Raw genomic sequence first — 21,745 nt, 5'->3', positions numbered from 1 at the left:
AAGGTACTCTGAAGACTCCTGAAAGAGAAATGTGGCCACCATCCCAGACATAAAGCCTTTGACCTACAGTCTATTCTCTCTGCAAAAATATGCTGAGGCAAAGGTGGCCTAGAACATGTGAAAGTAGCCAAGTAGTGTCTAATTTGACTTAAGGCCCATTCCATGAGACAGAATCCATACTTGACACCGCTTGTATAACCAAGGACCGGAGACTAGGTAGCCTAAGGATCTAGGGTAAAACAAAACACTACCTGTCTAAAGAATGACTCCTAGTGGTACTATGCTACACTTATAGCTCAGTGCCATATCCAGTTATCATCAGAGGCTTCTTCCAGCAGGAGATGGGAGCAGATGCAGAGACCCACACTGCAAAGGAAAGAGTCCTTGGAACACTCAGCTCTAAGTGGGATGTCTTCAACAATCTTTTCCCTCAGAGCTCAGGGAACACACTACCTCAGAGGAGGTAGAAAGAGCCAGAGGGATGGTGGATACCAGGAGAACAAGGCCCTCTTAATCAACTAAGCAAGGCACATATGAGCTCACAGAAAGTGATATATACAAATATATATATTCATATATGTATATGTGTGTACGTACACACACATGTATTAGCTTTTAGGTTAGTATGTTTATGGAACTCCTGACTGTGAGAACGAGTGGGGTTCTGACTCTTGTGCCCACTCTTGGGACTCTTTTTCTGCTGTTAGGTTGCCATGTCCAACTTCAATATAATAGCTTTTGATTCATCTTATTATATCTTATTTTATCTATTTTATCATATTTGTTATCTCTTAGAAGCCTGTTCTTTTCTGATGAGAGACAGAAAGGTAGTAGATCCAGAGGAAAAGTGTGGGATGGGGACTGGGAGGAGGAGAGTCAGGGAAAATATATTCAGGACATACGGCATAAGAAAAGAATCTATGTTCACTAAAAGAAAAAATGAAAAAAAAAACCCAATGTAATCAATAAAAAATCTTTAAAAATGATCTAATTTAGCAATATACTTTAAAATTATAAATAAGAGCTCAAAATCCAGAAAGGAAAGAATCATCTAGGGAAAATATTGTTGGTACTAGGTTAGTTATATAATAAATTTTGGCAAATTAATGGCAGGATAGACATTTTCAGAGTTGTGTTATACTTAACTAATGAGAACTGCAGAAATGTCAGTGTGCATCCCGCTCATTAAGTAGAACATACATCATATTACTAATATCTCTAATAGCCTATTTTACATACGTGACATTCAAGAAACTTCAGCCATTTGTCTAGATCACATAAAATCTTACTGTAACTTTAGTTATTGTCAGATAATGCGATAAACATAGCTTTGAATTTGTGATGACGATGACTCATTGCAGTTCTAAGTGTACACAGTCATCTAAGGAGATAATGAAGCAAGTGGAATATTTCTTTCATAAGAAAGTAAACCTTATATTGTATATGATGATAAAAGAAGAGAAAAGCCCTGTGGCTTTGTCAATGGACAGAATGGGTAGATGTGGAAAGCCTGCTCCCTTGGAGGGGCTCTGGCTGTGTGCTGTGAGTGAAGTGACAGAGCAGGAGCATTGACTTCTTGACCTATCCTAAAATGTCAGCATGAATTTACCCCTCACTAAGGGTTAATCAAAGGAAAACGAAACACAAAATTCTCAACACACTTGCAATGCCATAACTGGTAAGAACGTAATTGTTGCTCACAAACCCCAGGCACTGAAGTGCCCAAGGTTATTTTCTTTCAGTAAAGTGAGCTATAGATGTCTCACTCTCTTGAGCTTTCTTGCTTGTAATCAACACGAACATCCAGCAAACACTGTAAATCTAGAATGACAGGTTAACTGGGCCTTGATAAAAGGTCTGTCCCTCTCACATTTCAGAAATATATTCAAGGTTTTACTTCCAAATTTTTTCAAGCCAGACATTTACTGAAGTAACTAATCCAACTGACCTTGTTTTGTCATTCAAACTGACAGTGCAGAGGTAGAGTCGGACTGCCTTTATCTACTGTTGGGCTTTGAAAGTGCTGAACCATCCCCAGTAGGCTCAGACACTTGTACATGCAGTCACCAGCTCGTGGCGCTGTTTAGGGAGATTGTGGACCCTCAGGCACTGTGCTATAGCTGGCAAAGTGAGCCACCCAAGAGGGGCGTTGAGGTAATCTGGTTCCACCCAAACTCCTTTTCTCCAGAGCCGTCGAGACGTAAAAAGCTGTTGCCGCAAGCTCCTCCTGCTACAGACCAATCACCTCCAGCTGCAATGTCTTACCTACCTCTGAAATCATGAGCTAAAATAAATAAATAAAATAATAACAACAATAATTCTGCCTTTCTATAGTGCTTCAGACATGTATTTATTCTATTAATGTGACCAGAAAAATAACTCGTGTGTTGAGTTTCATAGTTACATTGGGGTTAATGACTAGTTTCGTATGTCTGAGTTCAGGACTGGGGTACTTAACCTATTGAGTATTTAGAACACCTTCCATGAAATTGAGTAAATGGCACAAAATGTGCATACAATTAGCAGTGAACCTGTTAATGTTAACGTAGGCTTCAACCTTTTCCCAATTCTACATTATTTGTGGTTATTTAATGCTTACACCTCCCTTCCAACCCACCTTACCCTAGATAGGAGAAAAAAGAGGTTAATGGGAACAGGAGGAGTAGACCTTTTTGGGCTTAGTTCCTGGGAGTGATTCTCCTGGCGTAGTCGGCAGGATTTCAACAGACGAGCAATTCAACCAAAGTTGCTGCTGGAACCCACATCCCCCAAGTGTTCTCTGTTACCGTTCTCTCTAGGAGTGTCTCAAAATGGAGCGATGAACAGCCAAACAATACCAAGATGAAAAAAGAGCTCCCCTTGCCTCCGGTTTGGGCTCATATACACACGTCCTCTCAGAATCTGTACTAAGATGTATTTCAGCTGGCAAAAATCAAGCCCCCGCGCACGAGGCGGTTCGTCTTCTAGTGGATACACATCACCTGTTCTCTCACAAGTCTGTTCCCCATCCCACACTGGGATCAAAACAAAAACACATTCATGTCCACGGCATGTTAACTTATGTGCATAGTTCTTAATTTTGAAAATGCAATTCAGAGTTTGAAGCTATTCACAAAACGTGCTTATCAGAATGCTTTGCTGCTTTAATAAAACAAAACTAAAGCTAGACTGAAATGATAGCAACCAATGTAACGTAAGCGTGAGGAAAAATAGCAGTTTCACAGGCAATTTTTTTTATATCATATCCCTTTGATATTCTAAACACCTGGACTTTGCAGTAAAAAGTGAACAACTCAGAAAAACCAGAACAAGGTGCACTCTGGTAGCACTGCACACACTGTTAAGGTGAATGATTCACTTGAGCTTTGGTCTGTGTATATGTAGCCTCGCGTAGACAGTAAGAAATGGTTGGATACTTTGAATTAAGTCCTTGGGGGATTATCTCAGTACAAAATAATGTTTTTACACAGCATACACATACCCCTGCTCCCTCCCCACTATGGCAAATACTAACTCCCCTTTATATCTCTGAAGCCAGTTTGCCCGTACTTCTCCCCAAGAGACCTCTTCACTGGGCTAGTTGCACACATTTTAAATCACAGATACTCAGGAGATAGAGGCAGGCAGATCACAAGTTCAAATGGAGCCCAGGCTACACAGTAAGCTCCAGGCCAGCTTGGGCTACATTTGAAAAATAAAATATCAGTGTTCACAGTGAGCCCACAGTTTTCGAGGAGGCTACTCTTAACCTTCAGGGTAGGAAGACACCTTCATGGTCAAGTGTCAGAAGTCAGAACCCCTGTCATTTGCCACACAGTGTTCATCACAAAAGTTTTTCTTTCACTCTTTAGTGCTTTGTTTGTTTGTTTGTTTGTTTTTTCCATCTTCTTTTGCAATAAGCCTCCAGACAGTTTTCCAAGGCCTTAAGTGAGTCGAAAAGGGAGACGTATTTTTTCTCTGTTTCATTTATCCTCCTGTTTCCTCTGAGTCTAGTGCACAAATACTTCCTAACTCCTTTTATCCAAAGAATGAATAAACAGTGTCAGTATGCACATGCTTCAATAGGGCTTTTTATAGTATTGGTGGTCTATTGCTGTCTAAGAAACTTAGGAGCCATGTAAGGAAGTAAGCCAACACGAACATATTTTACCACAGTTCCATAGGTGAGAATTTCAAAACAGATTTCTGTGGCAAAAGTGATTAAAATTTTTTTTTCCTGAAAAACACATCCTCTCTGTAGCCTCCCAGGGTAAAGCTATTTTCTCGCTTATGCAGATTGTCGGAAGATTCCAGCTGCTGTGGTTCTGTTGGTGAGGTTCCCACGGACATGCTAGCTGGCTGCCAGCATCCATCCCTAAATTCCGAAAGTGGCCCACAGTCCTTGGCTCATGTACTCCTCTCTCTCTCTCTGCAAGGCCAACAAGTCTCCCTCATTCATCCAATCTCACCTCCTTGTCTCCTGAGTGACAGCGTCCTGAAGCTTTTGTCTTCCTCTTGTGGTTTCAGTGCCTCATATAATAGATTGTGCCCTCCTGCCTCATCTAAGATAGTCTTTCGCTTCCAGAGCATTTAGGGGTCAGGGATATGACTCAGCCAACCAAGTGCTTGCCTACTAGGACACGTACAAAGCCCTGTGGCAAACCCCAACGCTGCATCAAGCCAGGGTACGTATCTGCAGTCCTAGTGCTTGGGAGGTAGAAGCAAGAAAGCAAGACATTCAAGGTCGTCTGGAGCTACAAGGTGAATCTGAGGCCAGTTGAGGCATTACAGGAGCTTATCTCAACCAAAAAAGCAAAACTCAAGGTATTTTCAATTAATCCCATTTACAAGGTATATTTCTTTTCATTTCTCTTTTACTTTCTGTTTGTTTGCTTGTTTGTGTTTTGTTTGTTTGTGGTTGGTGTTTCTTTCTCATTTTAAAATTTAAGTAATTTATTCAGATTACGGCTCAGTTGTTAGCTCCTCACTTGTATCTTCCCGTTCCCTGCCCCCCACCCCCCCGCCCTTGTTTGTTTGTTTTTATTTTCAAGACAGAGTTTTCTCTGTGTAGCTCTGGCTGTCTTGGAATGCAAGAACTCTGGACATTTCTTTGTAGTCTAGGCTCCCCTCAGATTCATCTGCCTCTGCCTCCTGAGTGCTGGGACTAAAGAGGTGAGCCATCACGCTTGTCAGCTACAAAGTACATTTGATCACATTTGGTAACACATTTACAGGTTGAGCTATTAGGATACTGGTTTCATTGCTGCGGGGGGGGGGGTATCATTTATTTTATTGCATCCATCAATAACAATATAAATAATTATCATAGTAGAGACATATAAGCCAGAGGTTCTCAGCCTGTGGGTCATGACCATTTGGGGGGGGGGTCACATGTCAGATCTCTTGTGCATTATATATTTACATTACAACTTGTAACAGTAGCAAAATTACAGTTAGGAAGTAGCAACAGAACAATTTTATGGTCGGGGGGGGCATCTCTGCAACATGAGGAACTGTATTAGGAAGATTTAGAGCCGCTGATGTAAATAAATGCCCCATTGAGGAGCTCACTGACTAGGAGCTCCACAACCCTACCCATTATTCCGGTTTAGAGTCAGATGTTGTGATTATAATTTTGAACTAATGCGTTATGACTTTTGGGAGAAGCTTTGTTATAAGATATTAGATGGCTGCTCAGCTCTTGGGGAGTAATAGAATTTAGCAGATTAAATCACAATATCCAGAAAAGGCAGACTCACTGAAAATTCTGACAGGCTTCTAGTAACAGGCCCACAGCCCAGACAGACTCTGCTATAATAGCAACGTCCACTTTCCCAGCTAATATCATTCTGCTGAGTTTCAAGCAGAAAGAATCCAAGACCAACTCAGAATATAAATCATGTCAAAAGTAAAAGTTAAACAGCAAAATAAATTCAGTAAAATGTGAAGTGACGTTGTTAAGGCCAGGACGTATTGACAAAAATTAAGATCATATTGTTTGACTGCTCTGTGACACCAACGCTCCGCCAAAATAAAAAGCATGTCTGTACAGGATGGACAGCTATGCGTTCAGGTTATGGGCTGGAAAGACAGAAGATTACAAAATAAAGTTTTTTTAATCAAGGAGAAATTGGTGGCCACTCTTACATTTACACTTGTTTGAGGAATGTTTGTGGAACTTCATGTGTGTTCTGTGGGTATGCCGATTAACTGTGTATAGGCAAAATGTAACCATGCATTTATAAACAAATGTCATGCTATTTCAGAAGCTGACATTTTCCTTCAAGCTGCTAAGTCATTTGATGTTTAAAATGTTCTTAGCGATATTTTATTGTTTATGCACCACTGGCTTGTATTTTCTTCAAAAAACAAAAACAAAAGTGCTAAACTCTCAATTTTAGTCGTCAATGTGAAAAGAGAGGAAGAAGAAAGCCTGGGAACAGTTTGAGGGACTAAAGGGGGAAAAAAAGGAAATGTGTTTAAGCTGAGGAAAAAAAAAGGGGGTGGGAAGAAATATTTCTTAGTGCTACCATTATAGTCGACACTATCCAAAGTGGATGGAGGGTGAGAGCCCACGCTGTAACACTGTGAAGTTCTCCTCCTTTCTCTGAGGGACGAATACAGGTCGTGCCATGGGCAGCATGATGGAGGAAATTATAATACACCAGAAAATGAATAAACACCAAACCAGGCAATGCATGCAAAACAATTATCACTGTGAAAGTTACATATAAAACAGTTAATAATTTCCACACACATGTGCATGCTCAATATATTTAGGTCATGTTATTGTATAAAAAAAATAAGGTAACTGTAAAATACTGATTATAAATCTTCCACGTTAAGTAAAATGCAGTTTCACAGTGCTGACCTGAACTTTCCTTGTTGGAATATTTTATTCATGATAGAACTAGCAGGTGATTTGGATGATTTTTGTGTTTGCAAAGCACTGTCTTGTTAGATTAAGTCATTTTGGCTTTAGGAACATGTATAAAATCTCCATTTCAATGAAGAAGAAACTGTATGTTTAAAATCATATCAAAGATTACATCCAGTCACTGAAGTTATAATGAAGAAAGACGAAGCCACTGACTATTCTAAACTGCCTTGGATGGGTAGAAAAACTAAAACCTGCCCAACATCCCATGACTGACAACAGTATGTTCTGTTTTTTTTTTTGTTGTTGTTTTGTTTTTATTTCTGCTTTTGTTTTTTTTGAGACAGTGTTTTACTATGTAGCTCTTGGTGGCCTAGAATTCTCTATGTAGACCAGACCAGCTTTGAACTTACAGAGAACCACTTTTGTTTGCCTCCAGAATGCTTGTATTAAATGCACAGAGCACCATGCCCATGGGTGTTTTACCTGCATGTGTATCTGTGTGCCTCATGTATGCCTGGTGCCAGCAGGGTCTCCCGGAGCCAGAGTTAGTGATCACTGTGGTCTGCTTTGTGGGTACTGAGAACTAAAATTGGGTCATATTGAGTAGTAGCCAGTGTTCTTACATGCTGAGCCATCTTTCCACCCTCAATCATAGTATTTTTTATGAAGAGGAAAAAAATATCTCTTCTGTTTTGAAGACTCAAAGATTCTCTTAATCGTCGATTCAGATTTCCCACTGAACACCAGGTCTGTATATCATCATTTTAAACGTTCCCACGTGGATGTTTCATAGAGCTCTTCAGAGTCTCTTTTATCTCTCACCGCCCACCTGTCAGAACATGTCTGTGATGGATAATCCTCACTATCACCTTGATGGGACTTAGAGTCTCTGTGTGGATGTATACATCGGGTTTTGTCTATGAGGATGTTTCAAGGAAGGCTTAACAAAGCTAGAAAACCCCACCCTGAATATGGGTGGCGCCATCTCATGGTCTAGCTCCCCAGACTGCATGAGAAGAAGAGAAAGCAAGCTGAGCACAAGCCTTTGCTGCTTCCTTCTTTCTAACTGATGATGTCATGTGGTTAGCAGCCCTGCACTCTTGCTGCCATGCCATCCCCAGCTTCCTGGCTTAGGATGCTTCTGTTTGGTACTTTCTAACTGATGACATCATGTGGTTAGCAGCCCTGCACTCTTGCTGCCATGCCATCCCAGCTTCCTTGCTTAGGATGCTTCTGTTTGGTACTTTCTAACTGATGACATCATGTGGTTAGCAGCCCTGCGCTCTTGCTGCCATGCCATCCCCAGCTTCCTTGCTTAGGATGCTTCTCTTTGGTACTTTGTTAGTGCAAAATAAATTTACTCGGTGTGCTTATTTTTATCTTCAAAATATATCGAGTATTGTCACTTCTCCTATTCCTACTATGGACCTAGCCATCTTAATCAATGTTGGAAAAATCACCAAGTCTCTTTAGGATAACTGCAAACCCTCTTATCTGTCCTGTCCTCTTTCATATTCTCCCATGCATAATCAATATTTGACTGTTAAAATAAGGCAGAAGATTATAATTATATATGCAAAGAGCTCTGGCTCCCCACTTCTTGAGAGCAACACAAATCTAAACAAATTATAATGGCGAGAGTTCCCACTTGTCCCCTCTCCATCCCTGTCATACTCATCCTCTTCACATGTTCTTTGAACACATTTATGTGTTGGGGTCTTTGTACCTGCTTTCCTCTTGCCTTAGGATCAATTTTAGTGGAAGAAGGAAGACCAACTCTGAATATGGGCAGCAGCAAACCATGGATTGTGAAAAAAGTGAGGACAAATGGAGATGTCATCTGGGCTCTAGCACTGATGTCTCTCTGCTTTCTGACCACAGACTCAGTGTGAGCATCTAGCTCACACCTCTGCTGTGATGTCATTCTACTGTGATGGACTGTGTTCTTCTGAACTGTGAGCCAAAATAAATATTTTTTTTCATTTCTTAAATTGCTTCCTGTTAGATATTTGGTTCCAAAATAAGGAGAGTGTCTAATATAAGTTCATAAGTGTGTTTATGTGTCTTTATATGCTATATGTATGCTTACTTATTTATTAAATATATGTCATGATAGATATATATTTTATTAAAATATACAATTTAAAAAATATATGAAATGAGCCCTACTTTAAAGTAGTAATTTATTGATTTAAAATTCCATTTTACTCAGAATAATGACACTATAATTTTCAGGAGAAAAAATGTAGTAAAATATGCTTTTACATTTAAAAAATTTTTTATATAGTATTTAAAGATATTGCTGGATACAAACATTTGAATGTCTGTTTTTTTTATTGTTTTAATAGTCAAGATTAATAATTCTGCACATAAATGACACAAATTATACAAAAATATACACACTAACATAAGAATTAAAGCTGCAGTGAGCATATTAAAGTATGATCCTCATCTTTCTATGCTTTTTATCAATTATTAGAGGCCTGTTGAAATTCAACTAATAAATGCCTTACTCTTAGTTGATAATAATTTTAAAATACTTTGACAAATTTTGGGATATTTAAAAGAAAGTATCAAAGCTTACTGACAGTTCATGTCTGGTATATTAAGAAATAAATTATGTCATCATTCATTACATTTTAATTAACAAAAAGTACATTTGTGGTTGATAGGCCGACATCAGTTTGAGCCCTAAGTTCACATAATACCAATTATTTTTAATGTTATGTATGTAGGTATTTTACCTGCACGAATATTTGTGTTCCAGGTGTATGCCTGGTACCTACAGAGGCCAGAATATGGTATAGGATTCCCTGCAACTGGAGTTAAAGGTAGCTGCTAGGTGAGTTATAGGAATCAAACATGGGTTTTCTGGAAGAACAGCCAATGCTTTTAATTACTGAGCCATTTCTCCAATGTCCAATACTATAAGGTTTTAAACTGGTCTCTCTATAACTGTGAGTGCTGCTAATACCCCATCCATTGCTTGACTTTTCAAGCTTTATGCTGACACTGTTATCGTGTATCGCTGGTTCTTCTTACCCTTCATACTCTCTTTTCATGCTCACACTGTTAATGCTACTTATACTATAACTTTAAAAAACAGCTTACGTAGATTTCTTTTGTAGGGTGTCATTGATTTAAAATTCTAGGGGATAAAGTCCATCAATCAGCTTATTCCAAAACCGTAAAGTATAATATTTTTCATGCCTCAGAATGAACTAACAAGTAAGACAAACATCAAACACACCCCCAATTTGCTATTGCTAATATTTCTCTCAGCACGGCTTGAGCATGTGACCTACAGATGAATAGGCTAGTGTTGATCCACACACTGGACACTTGCAAAACCTTTGTTTAAGTCGGATGTGGTGGTACCAGCCTTAATCTCGGCCCTCTGAGGCAGAAACTGAGGATGTCTAGTTTCCAGCTAACCTGGGCTACATCGATTTTTTTTTTTAAAAAAGAAACTTTACTATACCCAGTTACTGCTACCATCTTATTATCCTAGCTGTGTAAGCATAGGGTCTTATATATAAATCTCTGACAATATTAATTTATCATTCAGCAATGCATTTAATAAACAGATGCATATGTTTTATAAAATACAAATATATCTAAATCTAAGCACTTGCAAATAAAAATACTATCTATATGCATTATTTCATGGGATACAAAATTTGGAAAATAAGCAACACTGTCCTCTTAAAAATGCAATTTCATCTTGTCTTCAATTCAAATTCTTTATGTACTTCGATCACCATAATTCTCTCATCTGTTTTACCTCTGACTGTATGACAATGTTATAATAACCACAGTCTCTTCATGATAATCAATTTTCTGAAAGCACTCGATAGTATTAGGCATTTAATGAATGTTATTGAAGAATGTGAAAAATCATTATTTTAACTTAGAGCCTATTATTGTTTTAGATTGCAGAGAAATTTGGAATCTAATTTACAGGTCCCTTCCCCCAGGTTTTAACAAGCACACACAACTTTCCCACTTTTCATGAGTTGCTTTATAATTTTCACAACTACACTAAATGAATACAAAAGTTTTAAAACTAAGATTTACTCACATTTATCAATTGTATTAAATTTATCAATCCTATTGGATACAGTGAATCTGCTGAACAGCTGTGTGTAAGGACATGAGAAGATTTAAGGTCATCGTAAGATTAGCAAAACACTGCTCCTTACATTAAGCTGTTTTGAGTTCAGAGGAAAAGAAACACTGAACTTTTCCACAATAGAATAAGACAGCTCAGTTCAAACATCATTAGATTACCACAAATATAAATCCATTCTTGTTTTTGATATATTAGAAGTTAATTGGGACGCCATCTGTGGTAATGGTGAATCTGCTCTTAATGTCATCTGAAATAATGGATTTGGGCACATTATCTGTATTAATCTAGCTCATATTTCAGGGCTTTAAGCTCTGATTCATGGCTTTCATTTTCTGTTCTTGCATTAAAATGACTGAAACGATGATTAAAAGTTGATGTTTCTGTATTTGAAAAAGAAATCAATAAATTCTGGTAAATTCAAGTGCTGTAGGACAAACACTTTTGACTTTCAACTAGGTCTAATGGGGCCACACCTGGTCCCAGCTTCCCTCTCCTCCACCTCTAAGAAACAAAGGGAGGAAGGTTCTCCTTGACGCTTCCTGGTTCTCGGAAGTCTGCTAGACGTAAGCTGTATGCCACTGTCCCAAATGTATTCTTCTCAAATGACAATGAGAAGCATATTTGGGAACATCCTGAGGCCCATCTTTATTTGAACTTTAGACTTATCTCAAGACACAGTGACTGACTGTACCCTAGCCTCTAATAAATAAGAAACTGTGTCCAGTCATAAGTGAGTCTTGAGTACATTATATACTGGGGGCTTCCCAGAACCTTTCATTTGATTCTTTTTTTTTTTTCTATGAAAAATGTTAGAAAAGCATCAACCAGAGCCTCTAGTCATCATTTCAAAGGTGGAAGCACTTCTGGATGTAATAGGAGCAGAATGAAAGGATGTCCATGCAAAGCACCTGGAGGGTGCTCACAGGAGCATATTCCTTTGGATAAAGCAATACACTGTTTTCTGGTAGCTTTGCTGATAAGGGTCCATTGACAATTGTTTCTCTGAATTAAAGAAAAAGGCAACTATGACACAGGGAGAATAGCCACTTGCTAAAAATAATTGAAAGACTGTCCAAACCATTTCTGACCTAACATATTTATACTGCTAATATAGTCATCACAACCCTTTAGACATGGGCAGACTGTAGATAACTTATGTTTGGATCTGTGTACAAAAGGAAGCATTGTAGATGCTAATGATTCTAAAACTGTTTATTTTGTATTCTCAAAGCACTCCTAATATACCCAGTGTTTTAAGAATCTAATTATATAGTTTACTTTCTTGCCACAAATCTAATTTTCAAGACAAAGACTTTAACATAAGTTTATGAAATAATATGAGTTACCAATAATTATACCTCCTTCTATGTATTCTAAATAACTTAAAAATATTTCCTAATTATGCACCAAAAGTCTACATCATAAGTATTAAAATTTTTACTTTCTTAGTTTTATTTTATTATCTATTAGTATTCGCTCTGTTAGTAAAAAGAAGGAACAGTTTTTTTAGGAGTGAAAATAGATGTCATAGAGCTCTTAAGAATTCAACAATAGCTTGTATCTTCGTGATAAATACCTTTAGTCATAAAGTAGATAATCCTATACTCCCCAAGAAAATGTCCTTTGTATTTTGCCCATTAATTAATAATTACTAGTAACACAGCATGATTCATTACATATTCTAGAAAAGTAAAATCTACGTAGTGTAACACTAGCTCAAGGCTATTCGGATAACCATGTGTCTTCATCTTTTTCTCCCAAAGAACATCATTTTAATTACAGAGATTAATTATTATTTATATAACATACCAGAATCTGCTCCAGGCAGTCTTAACATATGAAAGGCATGTTTTTCCCTCAAGGATGCTTTTATACCCTCCAACCGACAAGAAAACAAAGGAACAGCATTTTATAAAATATAAATGATGAGGCTGCTTCTCCACGCTGGCATTTACTCTGCAGAAAGTTGCTGCAGGTTACCGGGATGGCACAATCAGATTTTACGTTTCCCAGTCGCTACAGTACTTCCTATCATTTTGAAAATAAAATTTTCTCTCTCATTGGAGATTTTGTCCCATTGTGAGCTGATTTTTGGCATATTCAACCGTTACTGTTCCTGTTCATACCGAATCATTATTTTATCTATAAACTTAAGATGCATAGGTTACATTCTTATTTTATCAAAAGCAAAAATCACATACTCAGTACAAAAGGTTTCTAAAACAAGACAAGCTACAGTTGGGGAGGAAGTATTTACAAATACTATATCTGGCCAAAAAACAAAAAACAAAAAAACTTTCCAAAATATTCAATAACCTCTTCAGTATCAGTATCAAAAAAGTGAATGTGGTGATTCAAAAAATGTGCAAACACATGAAGACACCTTGCAAACTGAGCATATGAAGTGTTCGAAGCCGTAGGTCATTAAAGAATCATAAGTCAAGGCAGCACACTATTAGCCCACACCTATTAAAATAGATTAAGTACAAAATAATGACAATAGAGTGTCAATAAAGGCGTGAAGACAGGCCAGGTGTGGTGGCACATGCCTGTAATCCCAGAACTCTGGGAGGCAGAGGCAGGTGGATCGCTGTGAGTTTGAGAGCAGCCTGGTCTACAAAGCGAGTCCAGGGCAGACAAGGCTACAGAGAGAAACCCTGTCTTGGGGTGTGGGGGATGGGGAGATGTGGAAACAGGAGAACTCACATGGCAGTGGGAATATAAAAACAGTACAGCGGAGTGGAATTCTGACATTTTTTTGACAAAACTGATTACCATTCAGTGTCTGTAGGAGTTGATCTAGAGTCACCATGTGTTAATTGCCCGGCCCCCACTCCGAATTTTTTTCTGGTCTATCAGCAAACCCTCACATAACCAAAATGATGTTTGTGTAACCTTGCCCCCGCCCCCAAATTATCCCTGACTGGCCAAAAAAAAAAAAAAAAAAAAAAAAAAAAGGTGTCAACACTGGGCTGGACAGGAGAGAGGGGGCAGAGTGAAGGTTCATGGACTTGGAAGAGAGAAGGATGGTGGGGGAGGGAAATGGAAGAGGCAATGGATAGCATAAAGAAAAACCACGCGGCTGGGAGGACTTTGCTCTGAGGATCGGTGATGGAGGAGGCAGCCCAGATGAGAAGCACGTGCAAGTATTATGGGGGATATTGGATGGGAAATAGCCCAGTTAGGAATTATTAGAGCAATTTGCATGGGCTGTGGGGCTCAGAGGTAAAAGATGGCTTAGGCGGTGCAGTGTATAGGCATATTCAAAATCTAACAGGTGTCTGTGCCTTTTATTGATTTGTAGCGGGTTAAATAATCAGCACCATAATAATTACATGGATCGCTAGTAGATATTAATAGCCAGATCACTACAACACTTGGTATTTACTTATACAACTAAGACGTTACAAAAAAATAAGTGCAAACAACAGTCCAGGTGTCCATAGCAGAAGTATTTATGGTACTGTTAAACTTGGATGTAACTAAGTTGTCTTTCAGGAGATAAAAGGATAATTAAACTGAGGCCCATCCTGGCAAAGAAATATTACTCACAAATAAAACCAAATGAGTGATCAGCCATGACTGCACATAGAAGGAAATTGGATGCATATTACTAAATCAATGTGAAAAAGCTATTCAGTAGCTCCCCCCGCTTCACCCCGTCCCCACTACAGGACATCTGTGAAAAAGCAAAGCTGGGGAGAAAGTAATGCGGACGATGATCTATGTTTTCTTGTCACTTAAAACTTTAAACCTGGAGGTAACACATGTCTTAGAAAGCATATTCTCACATGGCTAGATTGATGATGCAATAGGTCAAGCCCTTGATGAGCAAGCCTGAGGATCTGTGTGCTCAGTACCCACATGCTCAGTACCCATAACATGGTACCAGCTGTAATCCCAGCACTTGGGAGGCAAAGATAAAGATTTTTAGGGCTAATAGCTCACTGTGTAGCTGAACGATGAGCTACAGGTTGAGGGAGAGACTCTAAGCATAAGGTGGAGAGACATTGATGAAGACGTCTGATACATAACTCTAGTCTCCACAGGCACATGTACACATGGGCACATGCTCCCACATGGACACACACACTGAAGGAAAGTTAGGATCCTTTCTGATCAGTGGATATAAAGAAACAAACAAACAAAAAATAGTTAGATCAAGGAAGCAACAATGAACATTTGAAATACTTTAAATACTTGTATTTCTACTGCGGAGCATATTTTAGAATGAGGCAGACTAAACAGTATTAAATCAAACATTTGAACTGCAAGCCACAGCTGACCAAATATTATTGTATCTGTTTATTTTACTATCTTAAGAGACAGCTGCTTCTTAAATGTAAACGGATTAGACTCATTTTAACCAGATTCTTAAATATGATAATATAAACTTGAAATTGATGTTTGAAAATAAATTGCTTGATCTTAAACTATCTTGCTCGTGAAGTAGCCTACTTTTTTTGTTTTGCTCTTTTTTTGTTTAGTTTGGTTATTTACATTTTTACATCTCGCGTTGAAAAGTAGAAAGAGGCCTAAGTGGAGGTCAAGAAGTCATAAATTCTGTGTGTTCTTGGTTTCAGGGGAACCACATCTTACGTCTTAGGTCTTTACTCAAATGACACAATTGCTTGGCCTCTCACCTTCCACCCCTACATCCCAGGTGTTGTCAAAACGCAAAATGGGTAACAGATGAAACCACATTGGCCTGAGAGAAGAAGAGAACCCCCCATTGGTCCCTACTCCCTTCTGACCTGGAATGGATAGACTAGAGGGGAACACGGAGAAGCCATGTCAGGACACAACAGGGGGTAGAAACCAACTAATATGGTACAACTCACGGTGTCTTCAGTCCTGAAACTTTGCATTTATGTAAATTTTTTTCAAGATACGGAGCAGAAGACTTTCACCCATGTAGTGCTCTACAGGCTTATAAATTCAGAAGGTTGGAAAAGAATTTAGAGGGCTATTTACGCCTTCCCCTCGGTTCTGAACAGATGTGGACTTAAATGACCCTAGACATGTTATATACTTTTACAGACATTTATTAGGAAATTCCAACCAAGTAGTTTTTGTGAGGTTTCAATTTTTAAAAGAGATTTATTTATTTATTCATTATGTATACAGTATTAGGCCTGCAAGCCAGCAGAGGGCACCAGATCTCATTATAGATGGTTGTGAGCCACCAGGTGGTTGCTTGGAAATGAACCCATGACCTTTGGAAGAGCAGTCAATGCTCTTAACCTCTAAGACATCTCCCCAGCCCTCAAAATAATTTTTTTTTTAATTTAAAATAATTCTACCTTTATTTTCCCTTCCTCATCCTCTAAGGAAATAGAAATAGTGACACACTTTTATTCACTTAGAATTTACAGAGCTGTCTGAAGCCATCCGTGTGCTTCTGGGAGTACAGAACATGGTTATTAAGAGTTGAAGAGCTAACACATTTGTAGATCGTCAAAAGGAAATGCCTCTGTGTCTAGGGAAGTCCCAGGGGAAGGCCTAACTCAGAAAGAGCTGAGATGACTTCCGGAGAACTCAAGACCTGATCTTCGTCATTCAGGACGAGCAGAGGCTAATCCATCAGGAAAATTGTGGATGAAGTGCCCACAAAAGAACTGCTGATGCAGGCAAACTGAGAACCCGTGAGATGCTTGTAGGCATGCAATGGTGGACTGCTGGCTTCTTAAGCTCTAAGGGGATTGTGAGGCTAGAGAACACCCTGGGGTTCCCATTGTAATTTTTCATAAAGAAGGGATAGGTGATCAAATGTGAAGTTTCTAAAGCCTCTCTCCATCAGGTATGTGAATAGCATTTTAGATCTGGGAGGCAGGGGTAGAACGAAAGTTCAATGGCTCTTTCTGCAATCTAGGCAGAAAGTAATGGGTCCTGAACACTGATTGTCCCAGGTTTTGAATCATCCTAGTGGCTTTACTTGACAGTTCTCACATTGTCTACAGCTGGGCTTATGTTTCATCGGCACATCTGGATGTGGACAATAGCTCAGCTGGGTAAAATTTTTCTCTTTTCAGCTGTTGTCTGATGGTGCCTTTACCGTGCTTTGCCGTGTTATTATTTCCTACCTCATAGTCACCCGAGTGAAGGATTTTATATGGTGTTAGGATCAAGTTTTAAACCTGTGCGACCATCGATTCACCTCATCTATTTGTGTTCACAACACACATTCCAGAATTAGGCTTTCCTAAGAGGAAATCAGATGAGTCCTGGAAATAAAAATGCTAGTAGCACAGCATTATCTACCTACCACCCACCCTACTGGATATTGGCTCGGCCACTATCCCGGTCTCGCAGGCTCACTACACTGCCTGGGTAAGTTGCTGTAACCAGGTCCTCTCTGTGTCCCTAGAAGCAGCACCATTTCATCTCCCCTGCAATCAGAGCTAATCTCACTCCCTCTTGATCCAGTGTCATTTCTACCTCCCTCAGCATTTGATGCCACACCCCCATCTCCTTAAACTAAAGCTAATCTCACCCTTTTCTAACCAGTGCCATTTCTACCTTCCAAGCAGAAAAAGCAGCATCTATACCTCTCAAAGCCAGAACTATGCCTATATCTCCCACTATTCAGTGTAATAGCTACATCTCGTGTGACCAGAGCCATCCCCACCTCTGTCTAACCTGAGGCATCTCCTCTATAATCTCACCAGGTATGTCACCTTCTTTGTGTATATTTAAATGTTCTAATTAAGATTTTATTCAGGGGCATGCTATTTATTGGCTTATTGGGCAATGGCACAGCACACAGGCCTAGTGACCTGAATATGAAGTCCAGATTCTATAAGGTAGTCAGAGAGATCCTACTCCAGAGGGGATTCTTCACTGACCACTAATGCCATGGCATAGGTACACTTACACACATAATAATAATAATAATAATAATAATAATAATAATAATAATAATAATAATAATACAATAACAACAACAACAACAACAACAACAATAATAATAATAATAATAATAATAATAATAATAATAATAACTTATTTTGATTGTAAACTGGGTCTTTGCTGAGAAATTATAACCATCCAGTTTATGAGGAATTGAAGCTGCTGTGAGTAAAGGATTTGCCCCTGTTGGTACTTGTCTTGTGGCTTAGTCTCTAGACGGCAGAACTCTTAACAAACTTCAGGAAAGTTGGAAGCCCTTGTTGGATATGAAACTGTTCCCAACCCCCTCAAAATAGTCTGTTCCTGCCAAGTCTCACTTCTTCCTCATTCCAAAAATTAATGGCTGTGCCTTTTAGACTTCCTATTCTGAAGGAAAACAGCTGCTTGCTAAGATTAATTTTCCTCCTATGTGAACATGTGTGCCTATGTTATTCTGTTTATAATGAATCTGATAATAAATTTAAATCTGTGTAATTTTTAGTGGTAGCTAAAAGAGAATTAATTTATGGTTTTCTTGTAAATACTAAGCTATTAGGTAATAAAGCCAGACATTGAATCCAAATAAAGTGTATTACAGTATGTTTTCTTAAGCCTTGGAAAGCCTAAGTTTGCAGAACTATCTATAGATAACTGTGCATAAATAGTTTTAGAAGTCATCCTAAGGTTGGTCAGTTGGAAGGCTGCTACAAATGTAGATTCTGTGGCTGGAGAGATTGTTCAGTGAATAAAATACTTGCACACATGTGGAGGCCTGACTTCAAATTCTTATAGACCACATCAAAGCAGGGTACAGCAGCTCAGTGTTCCCATAACAAGGGTGGAGGGAGGCAGAGACAGGAGGTTCCATGGCAGCTTACAAGCTACAAGCTGGAACACACTGCTGTGGACAACGAAATGACTGGCTCAAACCAGGTGGAACACTAGGACCAGCACTGGGAGGTGGAAGGTGTCTTCTGACCTATGTATACAGAATTTTCCACAAGTATCTCTCTCTCTCACACACACACACACACACACACACACACACACACACACACACACACACATGAAAGAAGAGGAGAGGAGGGGGGGAGAGAGAGAGAGAGAGAGAGAGAGAGAGAGAGAGAGAGAGAGAGAGGAAAAATTTTGACAAAAGTATAGATTCTCAAGTATTTGTCTAAGTCTTCTACAATAAGGGGTGGCATGTCTACGCTTAATCAAGACTGACCTGTTGTGGCTAGAGAGACCCTTTAGAGGCTGCCGTGGATATTAATAGAACTCATCTTCAAAAACAGACTGAGACTGAAGTATGTGCTCACCTCTCAAACTGGTCTGCCTCCTTTCAGTAAAAACACGGCACCGTGTGAGTCAGAAAGATGGCGGGAAAGCCTGACCAGGCTGTGCCTGAGGAATTAAGCTGTTTTGGGCTTCCTTCCCAAGATAGCGATCTCCCTAGCCTAGCTTTCTTAACTGACACAAAGATCAAGAGTGGCACACCAGAAATCGCTTGCTCTCAAACTAGCACCCTATCCACCATCCCCCATGTATGTGCCAGACAGTGAGATACGCTGAATACTTTAAAGTTACAAAAGATTCTTGTTCAAGAACATCATTAAGATTATATCTCTAGACTTATTTGGATGACAAAAAGCCAAACAAAACAATACTATGCCATCAAAATATAAGGTCATTTGATATCAAAATAGTCACAACAACAGCACACTGTTCATCTTTGTCCTCCCTGACGTAAGCAGAGACAAGCTCAAGGCATAACTGGCCAAGAGGACCTCCCATGGCCCACACAGCATTTTGCTTATGCGTTATTTCCACTTCATTTCATTACAGAAGACATTTTCTCAAACAGTAAAGCTGTTGATCCCTTCAAATCCAGCCCCAGGTGAAAATTAGAGAGTAAAGTCACCTGTTCTCCTGCCACAGCGTCACTTTATAAACAGGGGAAGATACTCTGATAGTCACTCGATAGTTAAAGTGCTCTAAAATTAAATATATGTCGATGGGCTCTTCCTACCCATGTTCTTTTTACTCTATTTTTTCATTCTTTCTGTCTTTCCCTTTCCTTTTCCTCTCTTTCCTCCTCCCCCTTACTATCTTATTTTCATCTTTCCCTTCCATTACTCCATCTCCTTTTCCCTATTTTTCTTCTTCAGGTCTTGGGGATGGGCTGTAAAGACTCAATGGGATAAATACATAATCAGCGTTAACACTAATAGCTCCTGGAAGGTGTTTATTATTTCCTAATAATAAATTTGATTGATGGATGCCTGTTAACTCATTTAATCTTTGCAGATATTGATATTAATCCATTTTTTTTGTTTGAGGGGAAGTGGGGACATTGAAACAAAGTCACTACACAGCGTTCACACAGCTGCTGTCTGTAAGAACCAAGGCCAACCGAATTCCTTGTTCCCATGCTAACAATATTTAAGACTGAGCATCATTTCTAACCCTTATTTGTAAATAAATAAATAATACTTGAGTGACTGCTAAGAAAAAATTCTTTCTTGACTAAGATCCATCTAAATCAATATACCTACAGATTTATATCAGATTCCTCAATATGTCATTCAAGATCTTTGCCCCAGCCTGTTGACAAATGCCCAGGTTTTCTCCACAGTCTCAGATGGTTACCTGTCATGGAAGAACTACTTCAGAACTTCCCATTGCCCCCTGAAGCCGATGAGTACCACCCTCACACCTCTTCTGAGCTGCTGTGTCAAGTCAGTCAAGATGCTATCTCTATTCAAGGCTTTCCTAAAACAACAATTTTTTTTCAGAATTGGGAGAATTTAGAAGCCCAAATTTGTCTAATATTTCCAAAGAATCAGAAGACTATAGTCTTTAAATTGAAATAACTTTATATCAGAAGTTCTCCTAAGGCCAAACGACAGCTATAGTATCACTTTAAAACTACCCAACGTCAGTAACTACATACAGAATGTTTGACACTCCTTCACATCCCCAAATCAAAGCATGTATGTTTGAGTAATTTTTAAACTAGTGGTCTTTATAAAATTTCTCTATAAATAATAAGGAGGTTCTGAATAACTCTCCCTACCCCATGAAAGATAAAACATGAAATATAATGGGTGAAGTTCTTTATTTCAAAAACTTATTCATATATTCATGTGTTTTTCAGTGAAGGAAATTTTTTTTTCCTTTGGAACTTTTACACAACCAAGAGACCAAGAAGAATGAAATATTCAAACACTGCAAACAACCAAAAACTTAACCAAAAGAAATCCCCATCCACTCTTCCTTCCCAGAGTATTCCATCCAGGGGAAGGATGCTTACTAATGAAGGAAGCCAGTGTGGTACTCTTTCAGGCATCGGTAAGTAAATCCCGAGAAGGCCCATTTCTTTTGGAAATCGCTGAAAACATATTCATCAGCGTGGAACAATCACCAGCATCTAGTCACGCGTGCACTCTGCCCCCGTGGCTGTCACTGCTGTCGATCTGAGGCTGAGAGGTAATGGCCTCATGATTCAGGGAAACTGCTGAAGTGTGTACTCGGCCTTCAGCTTGAGAGATGGGTTCATTTATCATCATAATAAGCCATTATCACTGATAGGTCACAACTCATTGAAGAGACAGTCGGTCTAATTGGCTCACTTCTGCTGGCTCTCAGTGTGCCTCAAGGAGATAAGCACCCCTTTGCAGGTAATTTTCAATCACCCACAAACTACCTGTTTAATAATTCACCACCGCGCTTCAGATTAGGGTCCTATTGTTGCTTGAGGTGGCAAATGTTAGATCTGGGTTGCTTGGCAGCGCAGACCCAGGTCATACAGGGAGAGCTTTAGAATAAGTCAGGTTAGGCGAGCACCTGTTCTGACACAGCTGCTA

The 21,745-nt window shown here is 39.1% G+C and overlaps 1 protein-coding gene across 1 annotated transcript in view; it reads right to left on the bottom strand.

Annotated features, from left to right (window-relative positions):
* The window catches only part of Lama2 (laminin subunit alpha 2), a 570,793-nt gene that overhangs the window by 272,283 nt on the left and 276,765 nt on the right, over positions 1–21,745 (bottom strand).

Source organism: Acomys russatus, chromosome 21 (genome assembly GCF_903995435.1).
Source record: "Acomys russatus chromosome 21, mAcoRus1.1, whole genome shotgun sequence".
NCBI classification, from domain to species: Eukaryota; Metazoa; Chordata; class Mammalia; order Rodentia; family Muridae; genus Acomys; species Acomys russatus.
This window is presented reverse-complemented; position numbering and strand designations above follow the sequence as displayed.